Below are 23,527 nucleotides of genomic sequence, written 5' to 3' on the forward strand. Positions count from 1 at the left end.
GTTTCAATATATATATATATATTCTTTTTTTAACTTAAGTGTACGTATAAGTCGCATCAGCATAGTGTAATCAGGTTTCAGGAATGATAAAAACGCTTCAAGATTTTATAATATAATCTTTAGTTTTAGTTTTAAAATTTTTTATTCTACCGGATATTATTTTCTTCCAGATTTTAAAAACAGTATTATAGTAATTAAAAAGTGAATAAATTCATGAAATACACATTTTTAAAAAAAAATATCGATGCATATTTAATCAAATTGTTTTTGATTGTAATTGTTTCATAATTCGAACAAGTATTGAAGTGACATTAGTAAGTAGGGTCTAAGAATTAGAAAAGTGATTTCTCAATGGAGTCTTTAAATTTTATCTTCATTTAAAATTCAAAATGCATGCATGAATGTTTAAAAATTTTTTCTGAAATGTGTCCCCGATACTCTTGTTCCTGATATTATTGCTATGTGATATGCGAATATCACCTGAGTATTTTTCACAGGTATTTAATATTTAATGTGTTACTTAAAGTATTGGATTAAAGTCAAAAAGCTTTTGACGTTATATTGGAATTATTGATCCCGGTCGTATTCCTGAAGTTTGTACTGGCATCAAGAGTTTATTGTATATTTGAATGTAAAAATAATTTCAAGCTACAAAATGATTTTGACTTCATCTAAGATTGTGTTTTAAGTTATTGATTGTGATAATTATCAGAGTATTCGTAGGAAATACTAACATGATTAAGTGGATTTCTTTATGAAAATTTCTTCATTTGTTGTAAACTCTTTTAATGCTGTCATATCTTAAATTGCAAGGATCACTTATATCTTATAAATTCACAAATTTTTTGCTTTATTAATATTTTGGCACCAGATTTTTGTTAACAGAAAAAATTATGTTTTCTCAATGTGATGTTAGATTTATGAGTTTAATTTTATAGTATGATTTTGGTATTAAAATTACATATGGTTTATTTAAGATTAAGAAATTTCATTAAATCTTCAAAGTTTTGTTGCAGTTCAAAAGAAATGCAAAAATTGTCATTAAATCATAATTTAAAAAAAAACATTAATTAAAACATTATTAAAATGATATTATTTTAAAAACTATCACTACGCACTAAATTTGGACAAGATTTTGAAATAAAATAAATGTCCTTTGATTTCCAGGAATAGTTTTTTCAGAGGAGGGCTTGCTGAATATACATTTTAAAATAGAATTAATTTGCTTTTTCTTTACCAAATTATTTTTATTTTTGCATTGCGTTCCAAACGTACTTGCATTGCGCTCCAGACAACAATATTATAATCAAATCATTAAAAAATAAATACATTATTTTATAATTATGTATTTTCACTGTTTGACTAAAAAAATATATTATTGCTTTTTTGTTTATTTTAATTGTTATAATATATATCTGGATTAGAAAAAAAGTCTAAATGTCATGATATTCTTTACTTAATCTTACCACAACTTGCAGAACATAGCGGTGAAGTTATTTGCAACGTCACTTAAATTTTTAGATAATCAATCATATCAAAGGAATTCGAACTTCGCATAGTAGACATCTTTATTTTTTAAGTAACGTGTGTGATATAATTAGAACGCATTTCACTTGATACTAGATAAACTGAAAGCTCCAAAGGTTTTCAAGGATAACATTCGTCCTTGATAAAGGTGGAGACAAATGAGAGTGAAGATATTTGCATTTATTGAATGATATTTAAACAGAAAATAGGAATATTATCGGATAATTAATATATTCTATAAATAAAATTTTATTCGAATTAAATTTATTTATAGAATTAAATGGTAATTATTCATTTATCAATTCATCGATAAAAATTATTTTATGTGTGGAGATAAAAATATTTGAAGCAAAAAAAAAAAAAAAAAAAAAAAAAAAAAAAAAAAAAAAAAAAAAAAAAAAAAAAAAANAAAAAAAAAAAAAAAAAGAGATTGCATCACATAACTTTTATCATTTTTTATTTCTTTCAATAATTTCTTTCTTTTTCTATTATTCTCTTTAATTTTTTATCCTATTTTTGATGCATAGTAAATCATTGTTATTCCTAATATATCGTTAAAATATCCCTTTGGTCTCAAGGAAAAGTTCTGAAGTGCTAAATCTAAGTCGTTTAAAATTTATAAATGGAAAAAGAGGAGGAAACCTATAAGTTGACCAGACGTCCTCAAATCTTGAGGACAGGCCCTCGAATTTCTTTTATTGTACATAAAATATTTTCAATCTCTTTGAGGACATGTGTCCTTAAAAGTACATCAAAACGACGATTTTATATAAAACGTCATTTAATTCGATTTTATTCCTCAGCGTCATTTAATCACGTAATCAAAATGTGAATTTCTGTCAAAGGAATTCGAACTTAGCTTAAAAGGCATCTTTACTTTAAGTAACGTGTATGATATAATTAGAACGCATTTTTCTTGATCCTAGACAAACTGAAAGTTCCAAAGGTTTTCAAGGAAAACAATCGTCCTTGATAAAGGTGGAGACAAATGGGAGTGAAAGTGTTTACATACGGCTTTAAAATTGTTAATAAAATGAAATATAGCACTATATAAATTTTTACTTTATTTTATAAATCTTTTTTTTTCGTATAAATTTATAATTTTTACAAATGTGTCTTTAAAATTATTTAATTCTCTATAAATGTCAAAAACAGCAACAGAAAATATTAGTAAAAATCAATGAATTCAGAAAATAACATCTGTTTTAAATGACAGTTTTTAAAAAATATTCTTTAATAATTCGTCAGAATTTTCAAATAAAAGTAATACTCATCTATATTATTTCCCTTGAGTTATAAATATTACTAAATACACTGGTGAAAAATGCTTTTTTCATTGTTTTTGTGTCTTTTTTTTTTCAATGTTTTTAAATTTTTTTTACAAATTTTTCTTCATTGTCTCATTTGTTTAATTCCTCTTGGTTTCTCTGCTGCTAAGCGTATTTTTTCCATTTGGATGTTTTATTTTTATTTCTAATTTTATTAATTTTTTGCATTAATATTTTAAATTCCTTTCTATAAATACACTGGTATAAGAAATTAAGAGAATTTGTAGACTTGGTCGATTATCTCTAGAACTACTGGACCAATTTTAATTAAATTTCAAATGTGCATACATTGATACAATACAAAGCAAATAACCATTCAACAATTTTAATACACACTTACGATCACGCGTAACACTCTTTGGAGTCGGAAGGTATGAAATTGCCACAAGACAATTCAGGCCAATTGCCATAGGAAGCGATATACTGCATTATTTCAAGTATGAAATCACGCTGCAAGGCCTGTATAGGGGACCATACCCCCTATCATTCCATATTTTTTGTTTATTCGGTAACAGCTGTTTCATACCTTCCGACTCCAACGAGTGTTACGCATGATCATGCTTGTGTATTACAATTGTTGAATGGTTATTTGTTTTGTATTGTATCAATGTATGCACATTTAAAATTTAATTAAAATTGGTCCAGTAGTTCTAGAGATAATCGACCAAGTCTGCGAATTTTCTTAATTTCTTATACCAGTGTAAATAACTGATAAAAGTATCAACACGAACTTCGAGCATTTTTAAAATACCACTCACTTCAAAATATTACATGAATGCAATGGATTTGCTTTTTTTTCTTTTAACTATTACTATAACTGAATGAGAAAAATTACTAATATCAAAACTACCTTAGTTTGTTTTTAATAATTTAAGTCTTTATTCTTGCTTTCAGGAAGAAAGCACTAGCTTCTACGCTTTAAATACTTTAGCTTGTTATTTTTCATTATTTTATTTTTTAACGATTACTGAAAGTAAAATAAAATAAATATTGGCGTTGGAACTTTCAGCAGTTTAATATTTTTCGTTCTATTTATTTTGTTTTCGTTTAGTTTTAATATCTTATTGTTTTACTTATCTTTACTTCTTAGAGTACACAGTAAAAACTTTTGTATCAAATTATGGTAAAATGTAGTACAGCATCCCTAAAATCAAATTTATCGTAATATTTATGCAATGTTTTTAATTACTGTGATTCAGGGATATTACTGCGATTAATATTGCTGTAAAAATTATGGTACATCAAATTTTTTGTTACTAAACCTTATACTATAAAATGGATTTCATGGTAAAAAGTATCAGCAATCTGAGTGCAAATACTTTTTACGTATTTACATACGGAATATTTTTAATTGTAAAAAAGTGATATCTACTCCCGATTATTGTTTTAAGTACTACCAGATTCAGAAGAGAGGTATTACAATGTAAAAAGAAAAGGAGAAAGAGCTCTTTGTTTTTATAAGTTGGGAGAGAATATAAAAAATTATTTGATTTTATAGGTGGATATGCTAATTATCTTTTTGTAAACGTTAATAACATAGGATATATTATGATATTATTAATAATTTCTCACATTTTGTTATTATTTATGTAGCAAATTTATAATAAAGCTTTCAACCATATATTCAAATTAGATCATGGCATAAGGTAACCAAGTTTAAGAAATACGATAACTGGCTTAAACTCAGTAACAAAATAATGAGGCAACAAATTTGATTTTGTAGTGAAAAGTGCTCTAATATTTTTTAAACGTGCAATATAATAAAACCGTTTCATTCAGAGCGGTATTATTTATTTGATAATACGTTTTTATTTATTTGATACTATATATTTTAAGCTGCAAATTTTTATAAATTAATATTGTTATCCCAAGACTCCGGTTTATAATGAATTAGTCCAAGTAAAAAGGGGATAGTAATAAAGTAGATTCATTCATGATCTTATTTTGATATATTTTAGTGATAATATATTATTTATGCAGCGGCTTTTATAAATTAATATTGTTATTTCAAGGCACAAATATGTAATATATATTTTTAAAAAGATCAAAGACAGTTTAATCTGATAGAAACATTTTGGAAGCGAACCCAGTCAATTAGTAGAGGAAATTAACCGATTTAGCTTTTTATCATCTTTTAGAGAATGAACTGAAAGTATTCCCCCTTACAAATAAGTACCTTTGGCTAAGTTTACGGATAAAAAGAATCTTCGATCGTGGTGCTTTTATACTAGATTATGCTACCGAACGTACTCCGTTCGTAATGCTGTATTGTTAAGATCTGATTAGTCGCATCTAGGTGGCGAACCTAGTCAGGAAGTAGAGGAAATTAACTGATTCAGCAATACATATTTTTTAGAAAATGAACTAAAAGTGTTCTCCTTCGAAAAAGTGCCTTTGGTGAATTTTACGAGTAAAGAGAATACTGCGGTTCTAACACTAGATTATGTGATCGAATATACTCCATTCGTAGTTCTGCATCGGTTAAGTTATAAACTATTGTATAATATTAAGCTAATTTACTTAAATACTTGAAAAATGTGTGAAATAAATATCTATGAATGCTGTAATGACTTTTTAATAAAAAAATGACGTGAGAGAAAGTTTAATTCAAAAAATAAAAAATCAAATTCAAAATAATATTCTTAAAAACTACGTTTTTGTAGTGGAGAATAATAATTGAAAAACAAAAATTTGAAAAACGAAAAACGTGGGGCGCATGAAATACATAACAGTAACAGTATGTGTGCTCATGAGAAAATGTGTATGTATATCTGTAATTGTATCTGAATGTGGATGTGTTTGTGGAATATGTTTGTTTATATGCATGTGCATGTGGATATATATGTGGATGTGTATGTGGTTGTGCATGTATATCAGTAAGAAAATGTGCATATGTACTGTTATGTATTTCATGCTCCCCACGTTTTTCGTTTTTCAAATTTTTGTTTTCTAATTATTATTCTCCACTAAAACGTGGTTTTTAAAAATATTATTTTTATTTTGATTTTTTTTCGTACTCACTTCCAAAATCTCAATTTTTTCATTCACTGTATACAAAACTTTTCAACTGACATGTGACACTAATTTGAAATAATCGAATCGACAACGAAAGACAATAGCGAAAATATGAATTTTTCTTTAATTTTAATTTTATTTTACTTTGTATGTCTTTGCTTCTCTTCATTTTCATGCATTGTCATCCAATTCTGAACTATGTGCCAAATTTGAAGTCTATAGCTAGTCGGGAAGTTAGTTTAAAATCGATTACAAAATTCCACCCAAACGAAGGCAAGTTGATATAAACGTGGTAAAATAGCGTGTAATATAGGGTGTTTTAATAAAGAAAAGTTTTTTTTATTCCGATAGCTCAGACACTTACTATTAGCGTTTCATTTTGGTGATATAATTAAAAAATTTGCGTGTGAAATTATAATACATACACTATAAAAAACTCCTTAAGAAGTACCGGAACTCAGATTGTCGGTATTTTTTACCGTAAAATTTATTTTTATTGGAACATATTAAGGAACGAAAAATATAATATACCATAATTTAAGCAGTAATAATTACCGTAGAAACACTAAATCTATCTAATCAAATAAATATAACTTTTAAAATTACGGTTTAGTATTTTACGGTAAAAATAAATTTTATGGATGATGCACCCAAAGTGATTTACAGTAATTTGATTCGGAATTTTTCAGTGTAGGCATAATATGTGAGATTGCGAATTACTCCACAAGTATTGCTTTTATGCAAAACTTTTCAATGGATAATAAAACAATTTTTATGTTCTGCGTTGCTTACATTTGTTTAAATAACTGTCATTATTTTGAAACAATCAGTAACTTGTAATGGAATGACTCACACACATGAAGTTGAGTTTCACAAAAGTAGAGGTGAGTTTTAATATAACAATTTGGAATAATGTTTTAATGAAACAAATCTTCATTTCTGTGAATATGCAAAATTTAAAAAAAAAGGTTTAATAGGTTTTTTTAAATTTTAATCATTAAGTTAATATTTCAGAAAAATCTGATTGGAACTAATGAAGCGAAAATTCATTTAAACAATCCTTACAATTTGATATAAAAACGCCAAAGAAAGAATCAAATTTACTATTTTTTTAAAAATTTTAAGAAAGTCTTAATAGTTAAGATATGAAGATTAAAATTAAGTTGAAAGTGAAAAATTTTAATGTTTATAATGGAGTATTAGAAAATTTAAAAGTTCTGGCCTTTTTTGGATGTGGTTCTTTTTTATTATTATTTAGTTAGGGCTGCACTTATTTTATATTTTAAAAACGTTTTAGGAATTGTAAAAAAAACTGCTTCTGTTTTTGATTCTTAGCTTTTCGTCTAAGAGTTGTATTAAGACAAAACACATTTCTTCTGCTTCGAAATATTTTTCTTTTATACAATTAAGCTTTAAATTTATCAGATATAAAGGTTAAACTGTTTTTGTTAATTAATTAAATATATTAACATTTAATAACTGACGAACATTGAACAAATTTGTTATAAACATCACCTATGTAAGTACACAAAAAAGAAAATATTTATGTACGGAAAAACTTTATTAACTATAAGCACTATTATAACAAAACACTATTATATACGGAAATACACTATACGGAAAAAAATTTACCTCAACTGCTTGAAGAGGTTAAACTGATTTTAAAAAGTAAAATTTATTATGATCATTAAAATTTATACAACAATTTGTCCTTCACAAATTCTTTATATTTTTTACTTGGAAATCGTGACAATAATAGCAGAAGTATTATTAGGCATTACTTCTTAAAACTTCAAAATTTAAAATAATTAAATAATTAAAATTATTTTTATATGTTTAAAAAAAAGAAATGAGAAGAGAATTTAAATTAAAGGAAAGCCTTTTAACTGAAATTATTGCAATTTAGAGTTCTTAACCATCAAGTCTTAAAAATTTTAAGGAAAATTTTAAATTATTTTTTCACGTTTTGATTTTTTTTCTCCTGCTCAGAATAAAAAGTAAGAAATTTAATAAACTGTTTTTGATACATATTTGAAATATTTTAAATGCGTCATTATAATATATTTTCTATTAACTACAAGTAACAAGAATAAGTTAATAAAATTTTAAAGTGGCTTAAAACATCTTCACCCACATTTATTAAAAATGAACACTTAAAAAATATCCTTTCATTCATTAACTACATAATTTTCATATCCTCAACGCTTAGCTGAATTTTTTTAAGCAATTTCATATAATGATTATCATAAATCTAACACTTAATAATCTTTTTATGACTTTCGATGTTTGTTAGATTTCAGACATCTTTAATGAGGTTGTGAATAAACAGGCAGGATAATAAATGCCATTCTAGAAACCGTTACGATAAAAGTTTATTTTCATGAAAATGATAATAAAATAAAACTAAACTAGAATAATCCAAAGAAAGTTACTTTAATAAATATTAAAAAATACATAGTAAATATCCTCCTACTCTTTTATTACTGTTGGCATAATAAAATATATTTATTTTCTTAACTATAAAAATAGAGCATTCAGACAATGAGGATCGAAAATTATCCATCTCGTATGACGCTTTTTTTAACATAAAAGTTAATGATGGGGTTTATTATATTAATGGCCTTTTGCTCTGTAGATAAAGTAAAAAAAATGCTGTCGGTTCATATTCTTAGTTTTTTTCTTTAAGGATTTGCTTTTTAGAATCATTTTATGGTCAAAAAACGTCTAAATGATTTAAATATTTTAGGGGGATAGAAAGTACTAATGTCTTTTCTTTTAACAAAATTAAAAATCGTTTTTAGTGTAGCATGACAAAAACGATTTGTTTGCAATCTCAAACAATAATAGATAAGTTATCTTTATAACATTATATTAGGCTTGAAATACTTTTTATATTGTATATTATTGCAGTATTGTTGAAAATAACATAAAAAATATAAATTACAAATACTATGTAAAAATTATAACTCAAAAATACTATGTTAAAATTATAAATTATAAAAACTGTTATAAATATAATAATCATAAACAATCATATAAATATAATAATCATAAATAATCCTATAAACATAATAATCATATAATCATAAATTATAAATACTAAACAAAAAGTTATAAATTGTAAATACTACATAAAAATAGTAAATTATAAATACTATATGAAAATTATGAATTATAAATACTATACAAAAATTGTAAATTATAAATACTATATGAAAATTATAATCATTATATAAAAATTATAAATACTATATAAAAATCATAAATCTTAGTGAACTTTATATCTTAAAATATTTTTTTAAGAATATATATTACACAGAGAAAAAAAATTCCAGTAAAATTACTGCATTGTATGGTAATGACATTTTAGGTAAAAAAAAAACATAATTTTAATTAGTGAAACTGAAATATACAGTATTTAAATAATTCATTTTGTAATTTTTTAATTCATTTTCTAGTTTTTCAGTTCATGAAGTAACAATTAACCGCAAATTCTGGTTTTCAAAATTATAATTCTTATTATCACACATTTAGTAAAACGCAAAAAACTGAAAGTTAAAATTAACCGAATAAATGGGTTTCATGCTTTGCTCTAAGGCATCATGTTTAATCAAATTATATGATGTTATTAATTATTATACTATATTTATTAATTGCATTAGTATCAAATTATCAAATTTTAGTAAATTTCCAAGACCAAATTCTACAGTTAATATTACCAAAAGCATTACCAAAGCGCTTCATTCAAGATTACCGAGCTTTTTGGTGCTCTCATAGGGCCAGAAACATGATAAAATGTATTATATTCAGTTAGTTCTGACCATACTTTTTTCTCAGAGTGGGATTGCGTGTAAATAAACTAATTTATGAAAGATAAAATGTCACATTTTGCTTCTCATGGCAATTCAAAGAGATATATGTTTAAAATAATAATTTAAATATATGGAATATAATTATATGGAATATAATTATTTATGCTGTAGTAAAATAACAAAACCGAAATTTTATTCAAATTATGGGAAAGGGAGTTGAAATTTTGACTTTCTTGGACAAATCTGTTTTTAGATTTCTTTGCCATTCTACAGGTTTAGGAATATCTGGCTGGCCAAGAGTAAGCGCTGCAATCATACATAATAATTATGATTAGCTATCACATGTGGCATTCATAATAATTATCACTATGTATTTTCTTGGTCAAAACAGTTTATTGGTCTGATCATTGATATAACTTTTAATGGGCCATTTAAGCATCGAATAAGCATAATTTTGGTGATTTAAGAAACTCGTTTCTTTATCAAAAATAGAAAGATCACAAAACTGAACTTTTTTGTTGAAAAAATGTAAATTTGTCTTTCAAATTTAATTATTCTTACGTCTTAAAATTTTTTTTCAAAAAAACTTTATTGCCCGAGCATTGTTAATACATCATGTTATCAACAAATAATAGGAACTCATTAACTCTTAATTTCTTACATATTATTCGCGTGTAGTAGGTCGTCCGGCTACCGAAGCGGGGGTGCCATTTCCTCTGCAGAAGATCAAAATTGTGATATGTCTTCGGATCATCCTCAGTTATGTTTCACAGACCGTCGCCAATAGCCCATTGTGTAGCTCTAGTGCGACGTAAATAAACTACAACTACAGCAATCTTACATATTATTTGAACCGGCTCCCAGATTTCTAAATGAACGGAATTACAAATTCAGTGTCGGCTAACAGGAAACTCATTATTAAGTTCGTATTGGTGAACGATGCTTTAATAATGATAACTTTTGTCAAAAAGTTAACAGTATTTAGCTTTTTTATGAAAATTTTTGTTCAAAAACTAAAATTTTGCAGAATTTATGTGTTTCTTATTAGTTATAAGAGCATCTAAATTTCAACCCCAAAATTTTTTTTCACATGCATGAGAAGAAAGAATTAAAGAATTATTGAATTAAACAACGAATTAAAGTTCTTCACAAGATAAGTTATTCTCTCAATCTTGACAAAATAAATTATAAATAAAATCAATAAAATATTTGCAAACGAAAAATTGAATTTATTTGATCAAATCATGAGTATTCAAGATAATTACCCAAGCTATCTTGGAATGTTTTTTACTAGAGATGTCTTTAAAAATTATTCCATTGATAAAAACGATAACAGTATGTACTGTATTAAGATGTTGAGTTAAAAGAAATCATTATTCTCTTTCTTCTATTATCATCATTCTTCTATTATTTTCTCTTATTCTATCCCAAAGTTTTTAATACTGAGTGCAAAATTTGATAATTCTTTTACCCAAGTACAGCGTTAACATATTATTTTGGCTCGAATGCAGTTTCAGAAATGACTAAGCATAAGTGTTTTGTCTAAGTTAATTTGTTGAAAGATATTTAAGTAGAAAACAGGAACTGTACCGGAAATCTAATGTATTCTGTAAATTCATTGGTACTTAAATTTTTTATAGAATAAAAAGTTCGTCTTTAACAATCAATTCATCGATAAAAAGTGCGTTAAGTGTGGAGTTATAATATTCAAATACAAAAAAAAGGACATTTTTTTATTTTTAGTACTTTACTTCATTTCTTTTTTTATTTCTTTATCTGTTATTTTCTTTACTTTTTATCTTATTAATAATAAAGCAATGTTATCACTAATATATTGTTAAAATATCCCATTGGTTTCAAGTGGAATTTCTGATAAAAAAAAGTATTTTGTCCTAAAGTCGTTAAAAATATATGTAAACATAAAAGAAATATGTATAAATATCCTAAGGTGTCCAGAAGGTCTCAAAACTCGAGGACAGTCCTTGAATTTAATCAATTGTACACGAAAATTTCGGTGCAAAAAATGTGCTCAAATCTTAACACGTGTCCTCAAATGTTCTAGAAATTCTCTATGAGTCAAATAGTTTGTTTATATACATTGAAATATCAAAGAAAGAAAGTCGGAAATGCTAATGTTTTTCTTTAAACAAGATAGTTTTGTCTTACAAACAAAAAGCAAAAGAAAAGCACTTTGCTGAAACCAACAGAGGAAAATGCTGGACTCGTCTTAAAATAATTTCAGTAAAAAATTAAATTTTTTTAAATCACAATTATGTATTTATTTATTTTACATTTGTTCAAATGCAGATTATTATATATTTCAAAACATAGTAATGAAATCAGGTTTGATGAAAACAGTTCTGTTTTGATATTAGTTATCAAATTTTGAATATAGCCTCTCTTGCTTATATAATTTCATATTTTCAAATATATAGGTTTCCTCAAATCGCCCTGCTTATTTTGTCTTCAAATCATGGTTTATAAACTTGGTCACTCTAAAAAAACCAAAATACTGATGTATACAACAAAATACTGAAAATATTTTAGACTTTACATTTTGAAAAATATACGACGTTATAACTTTAAAAAATGATTCCATGCATACAATTATGTTATGTATAGAATTATAATGCTCCGAGGTAAAAAAAAGAAGTCAATTATTTCTTCTTATCTTTTATCATTATTTTTTAGTAAGCAATATAGAATCAGTCATATATTCTTTAACCCTACAATAAACATAGTCAAATGGCCTTGAACGAAGTTTCTGCCAAGAAAAAGTAATTGAAACTACACGAACGATGCATGTTGTCTAACTAAAGTCATTATAAAGCCTGTAAATGAAAAATCAGAACAGTACCGGTTGAATAATATATTTAATTAATAAAATGCTACTTGATAAAAAAAAATTAAAGAAACTAAACTGTAAAAAATTCCGGATAAAGTTACAATAAAAAGCACTGACTCTCAGGATGCCGGTACATTTTAGCGTACAATTCATTTTTAACGAAACATGTCATGGAACAATGAATCTGATATATCATTTTTAAAGTAATAATTATTGTAAAAATACTAAATCACTCTAATTAAGTAAATATTACTGTAAAAGTTACGATATAATATTTTAAGGTTAAAATGGATTTTACGGTAAATTGGATTTTAGGATGATGCTCCCTAAGTGTCAGTTCTTAATACCGTAATTTGATGCGGAATTTTTTATAGTGTATCTCCAACTTAAAAATTAAGCAGAAATACCCTATTTTATTTTATTTATTTTTAATTATGAATTGAAAATTTCTCAAGCCTATATATTAATAATTTATTAATAGAAGTTAAGGAACAACCAAACTGAATACAATTAACTTAATAACCCAAAAGGTTTATTCATTTTTAATGTAACTGAGACCCAACGAAGATCAGAAAAAGTTCTTAAACATGAATTATTTATTTTAGTTCAACGCAACAGATGTCTCATCGATTAGGACACCTTCTGACAAAAGAAGAGGAAGATCTTTTAGTACTTCTTGAAATCTCGCCTGGCACATTTTGAATTCTGAATACCATCATCTCCTCCCTAACGAAGAAAAAAAAAATTCCAGAAAAGTACCAAGGTTTTCCCGAAGTCAGGACTTTGCGCACAACTCCAGCGCACACCTCCAGCGCACAGTCCAATAAATCCGGACAGGCCTCAAGTTTTCGTCTCTGTACTTACAACCATTTCGTTCTAGATACTGCTGGGAAAAAGACATTCAAGGTTAGGTGTCGGGAAAAAAGGAATCTTGGAAAAGTTTCTCTCAACTTTTTTCAATCGCTTACAGTCTCCAGGGAAGAAACTGTCTACAATTGTTTGGGCTGTACTTTTTCGTCTGGCACAATTGCTAAGGTAGTAAGTAATGCTATTTCTTTATTGTATTTATAATTTTTATACTTTAACGTAAACAACATATAATAAAAATTTAATAAATACATTTATATTTTTATCGAATATTTAAGTACTTGAAATATATTATTAGAAGAATTCGTAGCGTATGTATTTAACTTTTTGTTGTCTAACTAAATGAAAGAAAACAGTGAAAGCATGAAACCATTCAACTTTTTGAAATATCCTTTTTCCTGAACATATATGTATGACAATACTAGACCAGTTAGATATTATTTATTAGTATTCGACAATTTGTGTTAAAGATTAGTTAAGAATACATTTAAAATATATGATTTCTTCGTACTTAATGCAAATTTTTGCCTTTAGTAAGTAAGGGTATTCAAATAAATGAATTTATGTACTTTATCTAAATAAATTAATGATAAAATTATCTCTTTGCTATTAAAAAAAAGAGTTTGTTTTCACATATTTTTATGTATATCCAAACAGATGTTTTTACTAAATAGATATTTTATGTTGAGACTTGAAAAAAATTGTAAAAGTACTTTTTTTTTTAAAACATTCATTTCCTTTACTTTTTTTTTATTTAAAAAATTCATTCATTAAAAAGTGTATAAGTTCCTGATATGAGGATTTATAGCTATTATTAATTTGAAAAAAACTTCATTCTGTTTACTTAATATATGCGTTCACTCAATGTCAGCTACAATTTAATAGAATTTATAAACTTAAACTATAAAGATTAGAAAAATAAATTTAAATATTATAACAAAAATTTAGCATAAGATCAAGGTTAATTTCTATGTATTGAAGATCATTAGAATGGAAAGTTGAAGTAATTAATGGAATGTTAGTTTTTAAAATAATTTTTAAATTTCTTTTTCAAATTTTTAAATTTACACTTTATATGAATATCCTGAAAAACTATTACTATAATTAAAACAAATAAAATTTTCTATACAGCTCAACTTTCTTAATTTCAAATATGCTCAATATGTAAGTTGTCTCATAAAATGCTTTCAAAACTACTTAATGAACGAAATTAAATTTCTACAAATATGTTATCTTATTTTTATAGTTCGTATTTGTAATATTATATTTTCTCTATTATAGTTTCCCTTGTAGATCCCTGTAGGAACAGTATCTAAAATTATTCACTCAGCACCATTCATTATTAATTTACATTAGAAATATAATGTTACTTAAGAAAAGATCATGTAAAAATTTTTCAATGTATTTTTAAAATTATTATATGATGAATTACCCATACTTCATTATGAATAATAAATTACCAATAATGTATTACAAATTAATTTAAAGTATGGTATCTTTTTAAAAATAATTTTGCAGAATAACAGGATAAAAAAATATTTTAATATAAATATTTAAATAAAATGTGAAATGGTTTTTACAAAATAATGAAGTAGTATAAAATAATCTATGAATAGATTCCAGATTTTAGGTAGATAATCTATGTTTCATTAAGCTAATATCAATTATGTTTACATTATATCTACTAATCGTAGCTAGAGTAGTGAGCAAAATGCGGATCAAATTATGGTAAAATGTACCGTAACGCAAGGTGTCGGTACTTTTTACCGCAAGCTCTATGCTTACAGGAACATGTTATCTAATATACCGTAATTTTTGTAGCAATATTTACCGTAAAGTCATTGAACCACTTCAATTAAGTAAATATTACTGTAAAAAAAGACGGTATAATATTTTACAATAAAAAGGGGTATAAGTTAAAATGGATTTTACGGATGATGTCTCCAAATTGTCGGTTCTTCATACCGTAATTTGATGCCGAATTTTTGATAGTGCAGCCTGCATGGGTATTAAAGGAGGTTTGTACGGAATACTGATCATGTCTTTAGTCACGAAATTGTGGTACCTTAAATTACATGAATGGTTCAGGGAATTATTTATTATTTTTTCATATTCACTTACACGACGTTTTATTTCATTTGAGTATTTCAAATTTTAATTTATTTTTCACAAAACTCATTTTTGAATTTTTTCCGATTGATTAACACAGATCTGCTTATAATTAATCGCTTCACACACTGTAAAAAATTTTGCCTGAACTTACGGTATAAAGTACCGATATTTAGGTTGCATCATTCATAAAATCCCTTTCACCGTGAAATTCATTTTAATCGCAAAATATTACATAGTAATTTTTACAACAATATTTATTCAATTCGAGTGATTCAGTGATTTAACGGTAATTGTCACTGTAAAAATTACTGTATATTAAATTTTTGTTCTGTAACATGTCCCGGTAGTAATAGATTTTATAATAGAAAATACCGGGACTTTGAGATCGGGTACTTTTTACGGTAATTTGATCCGTAATTACAGTGCATACCTGTTTAGATACTTAATAGTTATTAGACCTGGTAATCAATGAATATCCAAAACCATACATTAATCTTTTTTATTGAGATACTAAACCGAGTTTCAAGAACAAGACACCTTTGCATTACTATGCCAAAAAACGAGAAAAAAGTTTTTAACATCAAATTTAAAGAATTTTTTTTTCTTATTTTTTTACGTTTTTATTAACAGAATTTTAAACGAAACTATTAGCATTCAAAATATATATCAAATGATACATTTCAAAACAGTTTTCTATATCATCACTATGTTGATTTTCCAAAACTACATCAGATTTGTATATTTTTAACAGCACATAGTAACTACGTTGTGTTTTTGTTAGATTAAAAATATTTCTAAATCAAAAATGAAACAATTTGTGTTGCACTGGTTTTTTTATAAGTGTGCTATTTTGTACTGAAAAGTAAATTGATTGAATTTCGGTATTCCATTACAATGCAGTGAACCTAGAGACTACATACGAAGTAAGAGTTGATCTCGAGAGATTTCAACGAGTTGATTCCTTAATTTATTTCTCTTTCCAATATATTTTTTGTACAACATAAACAAATGTTTATATTCGATGAAAATCTGTTGAAACGATGATGGTTTTAGTTACAAAAGTTTTAAATGTTGTTCATTGTGAATCATACTAATTCATGAGGCAGTTTTTTGTGGAATTTATATTTCGCGAAGATGCGGCAATTAAACCTCGTAAAAGTTGAGAAATTCCATTTCTTCTTGGATTTCCTTGAAATTAGGAATATTTAAAAAAGATAAACTATGTATGAGACGAGGTTAGTAGGGATGAGTTGGAACAGCAGGCACAAGCCGGGAAAAACACATCAGACCTTATTCAGGCATTATGGTGTAGAGTGCCAACGTCCAAGTCACATAAAATAAAAGTGCGTCACTATAAATGATAGGGAATTCTGCATGCGGCTTGCACCGACCACAGTGCTAACGTGAAATATCCTCAGTAGTAGACGGATCATGGGTTAGAGTCCCCTTGACGTCAAGCTAACCGTGGAAGGTTCTTGTGGTCTTCCTCTCCCTGTAACGCAAATGTGGGTTAGCTCCATCAAAAAGTCCTCCACGAGGGCAAGTTTCTCATAATTCTCGATACAAGAGTTTCCTTGTCTTCTGGATTGGGTTTAAAATTACAAGGCTGCGGAGTTGAACATTAGTAGTCGTAAACCCATAAAATTATGTCGGTTGTTCAACGACGGATATAAAATAAAATGATAGGAAAATTTTTTAAAATTTGTCCCAATGATCTTTTAAGTCACAAGGAAAATGGGAATTATTATTTACTGCAACTCGTTCAAAAAAGAAGTCATAGGATTTCTCTGGTTCTCAAGCTTGATTAAGGAAAAAACTTAATGAGTCAATTCTAGCATTCTTTAGTCTAAATTTAGAACTAATTCCGGATGTGAATAATCAATAAGAGAAAGCGTTTCATTTTGAATATAAATTAAGAAAGAGAGCTTATATAAAGGAATAACATAAACTGATTTTGTAAAGCTTTATATTTTACATGTATATTGTCATTTAAAATCATGTAAGACTTTGCATATTTTTCAATTCAAAGTTTCTTGTCTTTTAGTTTTTACATAAAATAATTTAAAAAAAAAATGAATGAATATTTGAAAGTATTTTTTGCAAGAAATTATCTTCAGATTAACTAGTTGTATAATTCTGAGAAGAAAAGGATTTTATTTGTTACAAACGTTTACAACACATGGTGAATTAAAATTTTAACGATTAAACAATCAGGAATATATTTTCCAGATTGCAACTACCTCCAAATTTTAATGATCAACACTTAAATTCTGTCACAAAAATACATAATTATGCTGAGAAAATACGTTTTCTTGCCTGATTTCAAAACTTAAATAATACTCAGCAATTTTTACAAATATGAATTTCAACCATCTACACCTTTAAAATTAACATTCAGTAATCGATTCGATCTTTTAAAGCAAAAGCTATTTTGGGTTATATCTTTTATGACTCAGTGTTCTCAAGTAAGATCTAAATATTTAAAATAATTGATATAACGACAATAGAGCATAAAATTAACAATTGAATCTGAAATTTATATTTTTACTTAATGTTCTTCATAGCTGTAAATATTTTCTTTAAATTAAATAATAATCAAATCCGGTTACAGTATTAAATTAAATACATTATCTTGTCTGATTTAAAAAATAAAAGGATTCAGCAATAGTACACGAAATTAACAATTTCAGATAAAACATAAATTTTTATTTTTACTTAACACTCCTTGAAACTGTAAATGTCTTTCATCAAATTAGATGATAATCAGATCCAGTTACAATAATTTATTTAATATCAATGCAATGTGTAGAATTTATTACATTCCTCATCACAAACCCTCCACGTCATAAAGATTGACATTTTGCGCTTGATTTGATAACTAACGAAAAGTTTATTCAGGGTTATATCTTTTTTTGACTTACTGTACTAAATTAAATAATTTATTCATCAGCAATGAAACACAAAATTCAGAATTTAATTTAAAACAGAAATTTATATTTTTACTTAACACTCCTTAAAACTGTAAATGTCTTTCATTAAATTAAATGAAAATCAGATCCGGTTACAATAATTTATTTAATATCAATGCAATGTCTGGAATTTATTACATTCATCTTCACAAACCCTCCACTTCATTAAGATTGACATTTTGCCCTTGATTTGATAACTAAAACGTTTATTCAGGGTCATATCTTTTCTTGACTTATTGTACTGAATTAAATAATTTATATAACAGCAATGAAACACAAAATTTGCAATTTAAATTAAAACAGAAATTTATATTTTTGCTTAACACTACTTAAAACTGTAAATGTCTTTCATTAAATTAAATGAAAATCAGATCCGGTTACAATAATTTATTTAATATCAATGCAATGTCTAGAATTTATTGCATTCATCTTCATAAGCCCTCCACGTCATTAAGATTGACATTTTGCACTTGATTTGATAACTAAAACGTTTATTCAGGGTCATATCTTTTTTTGACTTATTGTACTGAATTAAATAATTTATCTAACAGCAATGAAACACAAAATTAGCAAATTAAATTAAAACAGAAATTTTTATTTTTGCTTAACACTACTTAAAACTGTAAATGTCTTTCATTAAATTAAATGTTAATCAGATCCGGTTACAATAATTTATTTAATATCAATGCAATGTCTTGAATTTATTGCATTTATCTTCACAAGCCCTCCTTACTCTTAATATTGTCATTTAGAACTCGATTCGATTGTTACAACAAAAGTTATTCAGAGTTATATCTTTTTTTGATTCTCTGTACTCAAGTAAGATCTTAATAAGCAAAATAATTGTTATAATCGCAATAAAGCATAAAATAAACAATTTAAATTAAAATTGAACTTTTTATTTTCACTAAACGTTCCTTAAAAACTGTAAATGTCTTTTAGTAAATTGAATGATAATCAGATCCGGTTACATTAGTTTATTTAATATGAAAGTAATGCCTTGAATTTATTGCGTTTATCTTCGCAAATAATAAATCCAAATGCAGTATGTTTAATTGAAATATTCTTATACGAATCTTCTTGAACCAAATAAAAATCAATCTTACTAAGATCTCTCGAGGACTTCATTCTAACTTAATGCAAGAATTTAATTATTTCTGTCATAGAATTAAATTTCACTTTCAAAGTTCTTTTTATTCTTCGATTAACGTAAATATTTAAATGTTTTTTAAATTACTCCACTGAGAAATCCTTAAAAATCTCGTAAACTGTTTTATACATTAAATTCTAATTTTAGAATCCTGGAAAGAATGTTTGAAGTACACGATCCATTAAGAAATAAATGCATTTGCTTGAGAGCATAAATTTTAGAGCCGGTAGCCATATTTATTGAAATTGAACCACACGAGTTTGAAGAATAGAATAGTTCAGAGATGAAATCATGCATGAAATTATCCCCATTTATTGAATACTTCGGGGAATTTCATAGTCAAGTTTTTAATGACCGTTGTCTTCGCTTCAGTTAGGTGGTAAGCTTATTCAATTATTCAAAAGAAGTTACTTAATTTTGATGGTAATTTATTGAAATAGTAATGATTCGATATTGATCTTTCACAAATTTAAATATAGTTGAATTAGTCTACTTACATAACAGTTTGCATACATCTTTAACTAGTTATTAAAATTTTGCCGTTAGACTGTGTGCATTCAACTTTTTTTAAGTTATCAGATGCATTTGCTTGGTGATATAAATTTTTGAGGTAATGTCTTTACTAAAACCTTTGCCGTTAAACTTATTAAAAAAAGTTACTTCATTCTATTAATAAATAATGAAATAGTCATATATACAAGTTATTATTAAAACTGGGGAATGATTGTTTTTTGCATTCATGCAAATACTTGATTCATTGCATTTATACGATTGCATTTATACGAATACTTGATACCGAATTCGGATGTGAGGATTTCAAATCTGAAATCAGTCCTGCTCTTAAAGCTACAGATTTTATTTATACTGCATTTCTGGTCTATTTTTGATGAAATTTTCAAGCTTAAAAACGTTATACATTACATAGGGTCACGTAAATGTTCCGGCATACTCCTTGGGGAATTACGACGCATCATCAGGACTAAAATTGCACAAGAACCACATGCCCTGAAATGTCATCGTACGCCACTAGAGATGCTTTTTGTTGGCTACAAAGTGTTCACTCTAATTTTAATTCCGTACTATGCAAGTTATTTTGTATGAAAATTCATACATGTTCCTTTTTCGTAGATGTCCTTGCAAGAAAAAATTAATTTCAATGTTACTTTCAAATTTTGCGAGTAATAGTTGTGATATTTGTAAAAAATTGCGACTTTATTGTCTTCTGTTATATAGAAAAAATTGCGTTCATAACCGTGTTTATGAATGTTACACAAACATAAAAATTGTCGCTTGTTTGATCACCTGTTTCGTATACTCATGCGTATGCTGCACAACACAATGTTTCCTAGCACTATGCTTCGGAAGTATAATGCGAAAAATTCCGGGTCAAATTCCGGTATAAACTTTGGGTACGAAACTTGGGGTACGAAACTTTGGATACGACACTTTGGGTACATCATCCGTAAAATCTATTTTACCAAAAATCCCTTTTTACCTTAAAATATTACACCGTAATTTTTGAAGTAATATTTACTTTAATTTAGTGTTTCAGTGATTTTACGGTAATTATTGATGTAACTAATTACAGTACATCAGATTTTTTGTTTCGTAACGTGTTTCATAAATGAATTTCGCGGTAAAAAGCACCAGCACCCTGAGTTCTGGTATATATTACGTAATTTTATCCGGCTTATTTTAAAGTGCTTGATACTGGTTAAAATGCTCATTAAGTCATTTCCCGGAGGTCAAAGTTGAGAGAATGTGATGTTTGTCTTAGAAAGATTACGTTCTTGGAACCATACAAAAATAATATTTATCTAAACTCAGCGGAAAAGAAGCTTATGGAAGATACAATGAATGATCGTACTTAAGTGCAGTCTATACTTCTTAAAAAATTGTAACGAGAATTAAAACTAATTGCACCGAACATTCCGTACGATAGTCTTGACACAGTGTTTGCAACAGGCCATTAACTATACTGTATCAATTTCAAAATGAAACTCAGCGTATTTTATTTACTATAAGACAAATTTGTATTATCAAGCTCAATGCCAAATTTCAGATGTGCTAACTATTTATTTGCCAATTAGGGTTAAGAGCCAAGTGAATGGAAGTAAAACCTTTTATTCAACATAATAGATTTCTGAGAGAAGACGGAAGATACTTAACAACTTTAAACTTATTTGGGCGTATTTAGATTATATAAAAAACTTAATTTCAGTTTATTCAAAATAATTAATGTATGCTGATTAGAGCTGATGTAATTTTTCAAACTAAAAGCGTAATTTCCTAATGCAAATAATGTATTTGAAAAAATTATAAATACATTTTCGCCTCTTAGAAGATGTCGGATATTTAGGTACAGAGGGCAAAATGAAAAAAATGAACCTCTTTGAATTACTTTTGATCTAAAGATCAGATCTTCACGCTTTAGGAACTTCACGTTTAGGATGGCTCGAGAGAGTATCTTAAATATGCTAATTAGTTATTGCAGATGATATTTTACAATACGAAATCACATACAAAAATGCACGTTCTTTGAAGAAGCATATCTTTTTTTCCGACGGATTCTCAATTTTTGATCTCAAAAATATAGGGGACAGTCGTAATCTGGGAAATATGGACCCATTAGTTTGGTCGGGAGATCAGTCCCAAGCTCGAACTTTTAAATGTTAATTTTACTTTTGCGTATTTCCCTATATTTCGAAATTTTTTAAACTGATTTGAAGCATTTTTGCACGCAATTATAAAATTCTTTTATCCAAGCGTTATTCCATGCATAAAATAGGTTTTAATAAATGTTTATTATTTAATTACAATCAAAAAAGTTTTTTATTGTGAGGAATACTTTTTTGAATCATTTTAATGGATTTAATTTAAAATTTTAATTTCAGCGAAATCGGTGGAATTGAATTTAGAAAAAGTCGAATTTTTATTTAGAGAAAATACGAGATACGGTACAAAGACACAAGTAAAATTAGCAATCAGGGTTTCAAACTTCGTTCCGCTCCCCTAAACTCACTGTTGAGACAATATTTCGCAGATTAAGCCTATATCTTAGAGACCAAAAAACCAAATCTATCTCAAAAAAGGTATGCTTATGCAGCGAAAGCACGTTATGTCTGATCTAAACTTAAAATATCGTTTGCATCAATAAGCATATTTGAGATCAGCCCTTCGGATCATTAAGATTGTGTCCTAAGATCCGATCATTAGATTAACAGTTTTTAAGATTTATTCTTTGCGCACGGTATGCATAGCAACGTTTTCCCATCAGTATGCTTCCAAAGTATGAAACTGTCTTAAATGCTCATTGAGTCATTTCACGGGGGTCAAAGTTGTTTGTCTTACATGATGTATGTCTTAGAAAGATTGAGTGCTTGGAACCATACCAAAAATGATATTTATCTAAACTCAGCTGAAAAGAAACGTATAGAAAATGGAACAAATGATCCTCCATTAATTAATATCTGTCTAAAATTCTTGAAAAAGCTTTTGTTGCAAGAATTTAAATTCATGGAACATAACATGATACTTTTCACACCGTGTTTGAAATTCAAGAAGGTTCACTATATATTTTAAGGATCAAAATTAAACTTAATGTATTCCATTTGCCTTAAGATAAGCTTATGTTATCAGGTTCAATAATAAATTTCAGATATGTTTACAATTTTCTTGTCAGTTAGGGTTATGACAAGAAGGAGTGGAAATTAAAAGTTTTGCTTCATTTAATCGATTTCTAAAATTTGACTAAAAGATGAAGGATGCCTAAGAACAAAGAAAAAATTCAAACTTATTTGGCTGTATTTAGAATACAAAAGCATCTTAACCTTTTTTTTTTTTTAAAATTATTAATAATAAGACTAATTATATTAATCTGTTTTGATGTATATTTTTAGACT

General features: G+C 26.7%; 1 protein-coding gene across 1 annotated transcript in view; it reads left to right on the forward strand.

Moving 5' to 3' along the window:
- The window catches only part of LOC107455620 (ras-related protein Rap-1b-like), a 92,078-nt gene that overhangs the window by 1,884 nt on the left and 66,667 nt on the right, over window positions 1–23,527 (forward strand). The window contains exon 2 of the mRNA XM_016073247.3: window positions 13,133–13,562. The gene's annotated coding sequence lies outside the window, so the exon portion shown is untranslated. The remainder of the gene's footprint in view (window positions 1–13,132; window positions 13,563–23,527) is intronic.

Source organism: Parasteatoda tepidariorum, chromosome 7 (assembly GCF_043381705.1).
Source record: "Parasteatoda tepidariorum isolate YZ-2023 chromosome 7, CAS_Ptep_4.0, whole genome shotgun sequence".
NCBI classification, from domain to species: domain Eukaryota; kingdom Metazoa; phylum Arthropoda; class Arachnida; order Araneae; family Theridiidae; genus Parasteatoda; species Parasteatoda tepidariorum.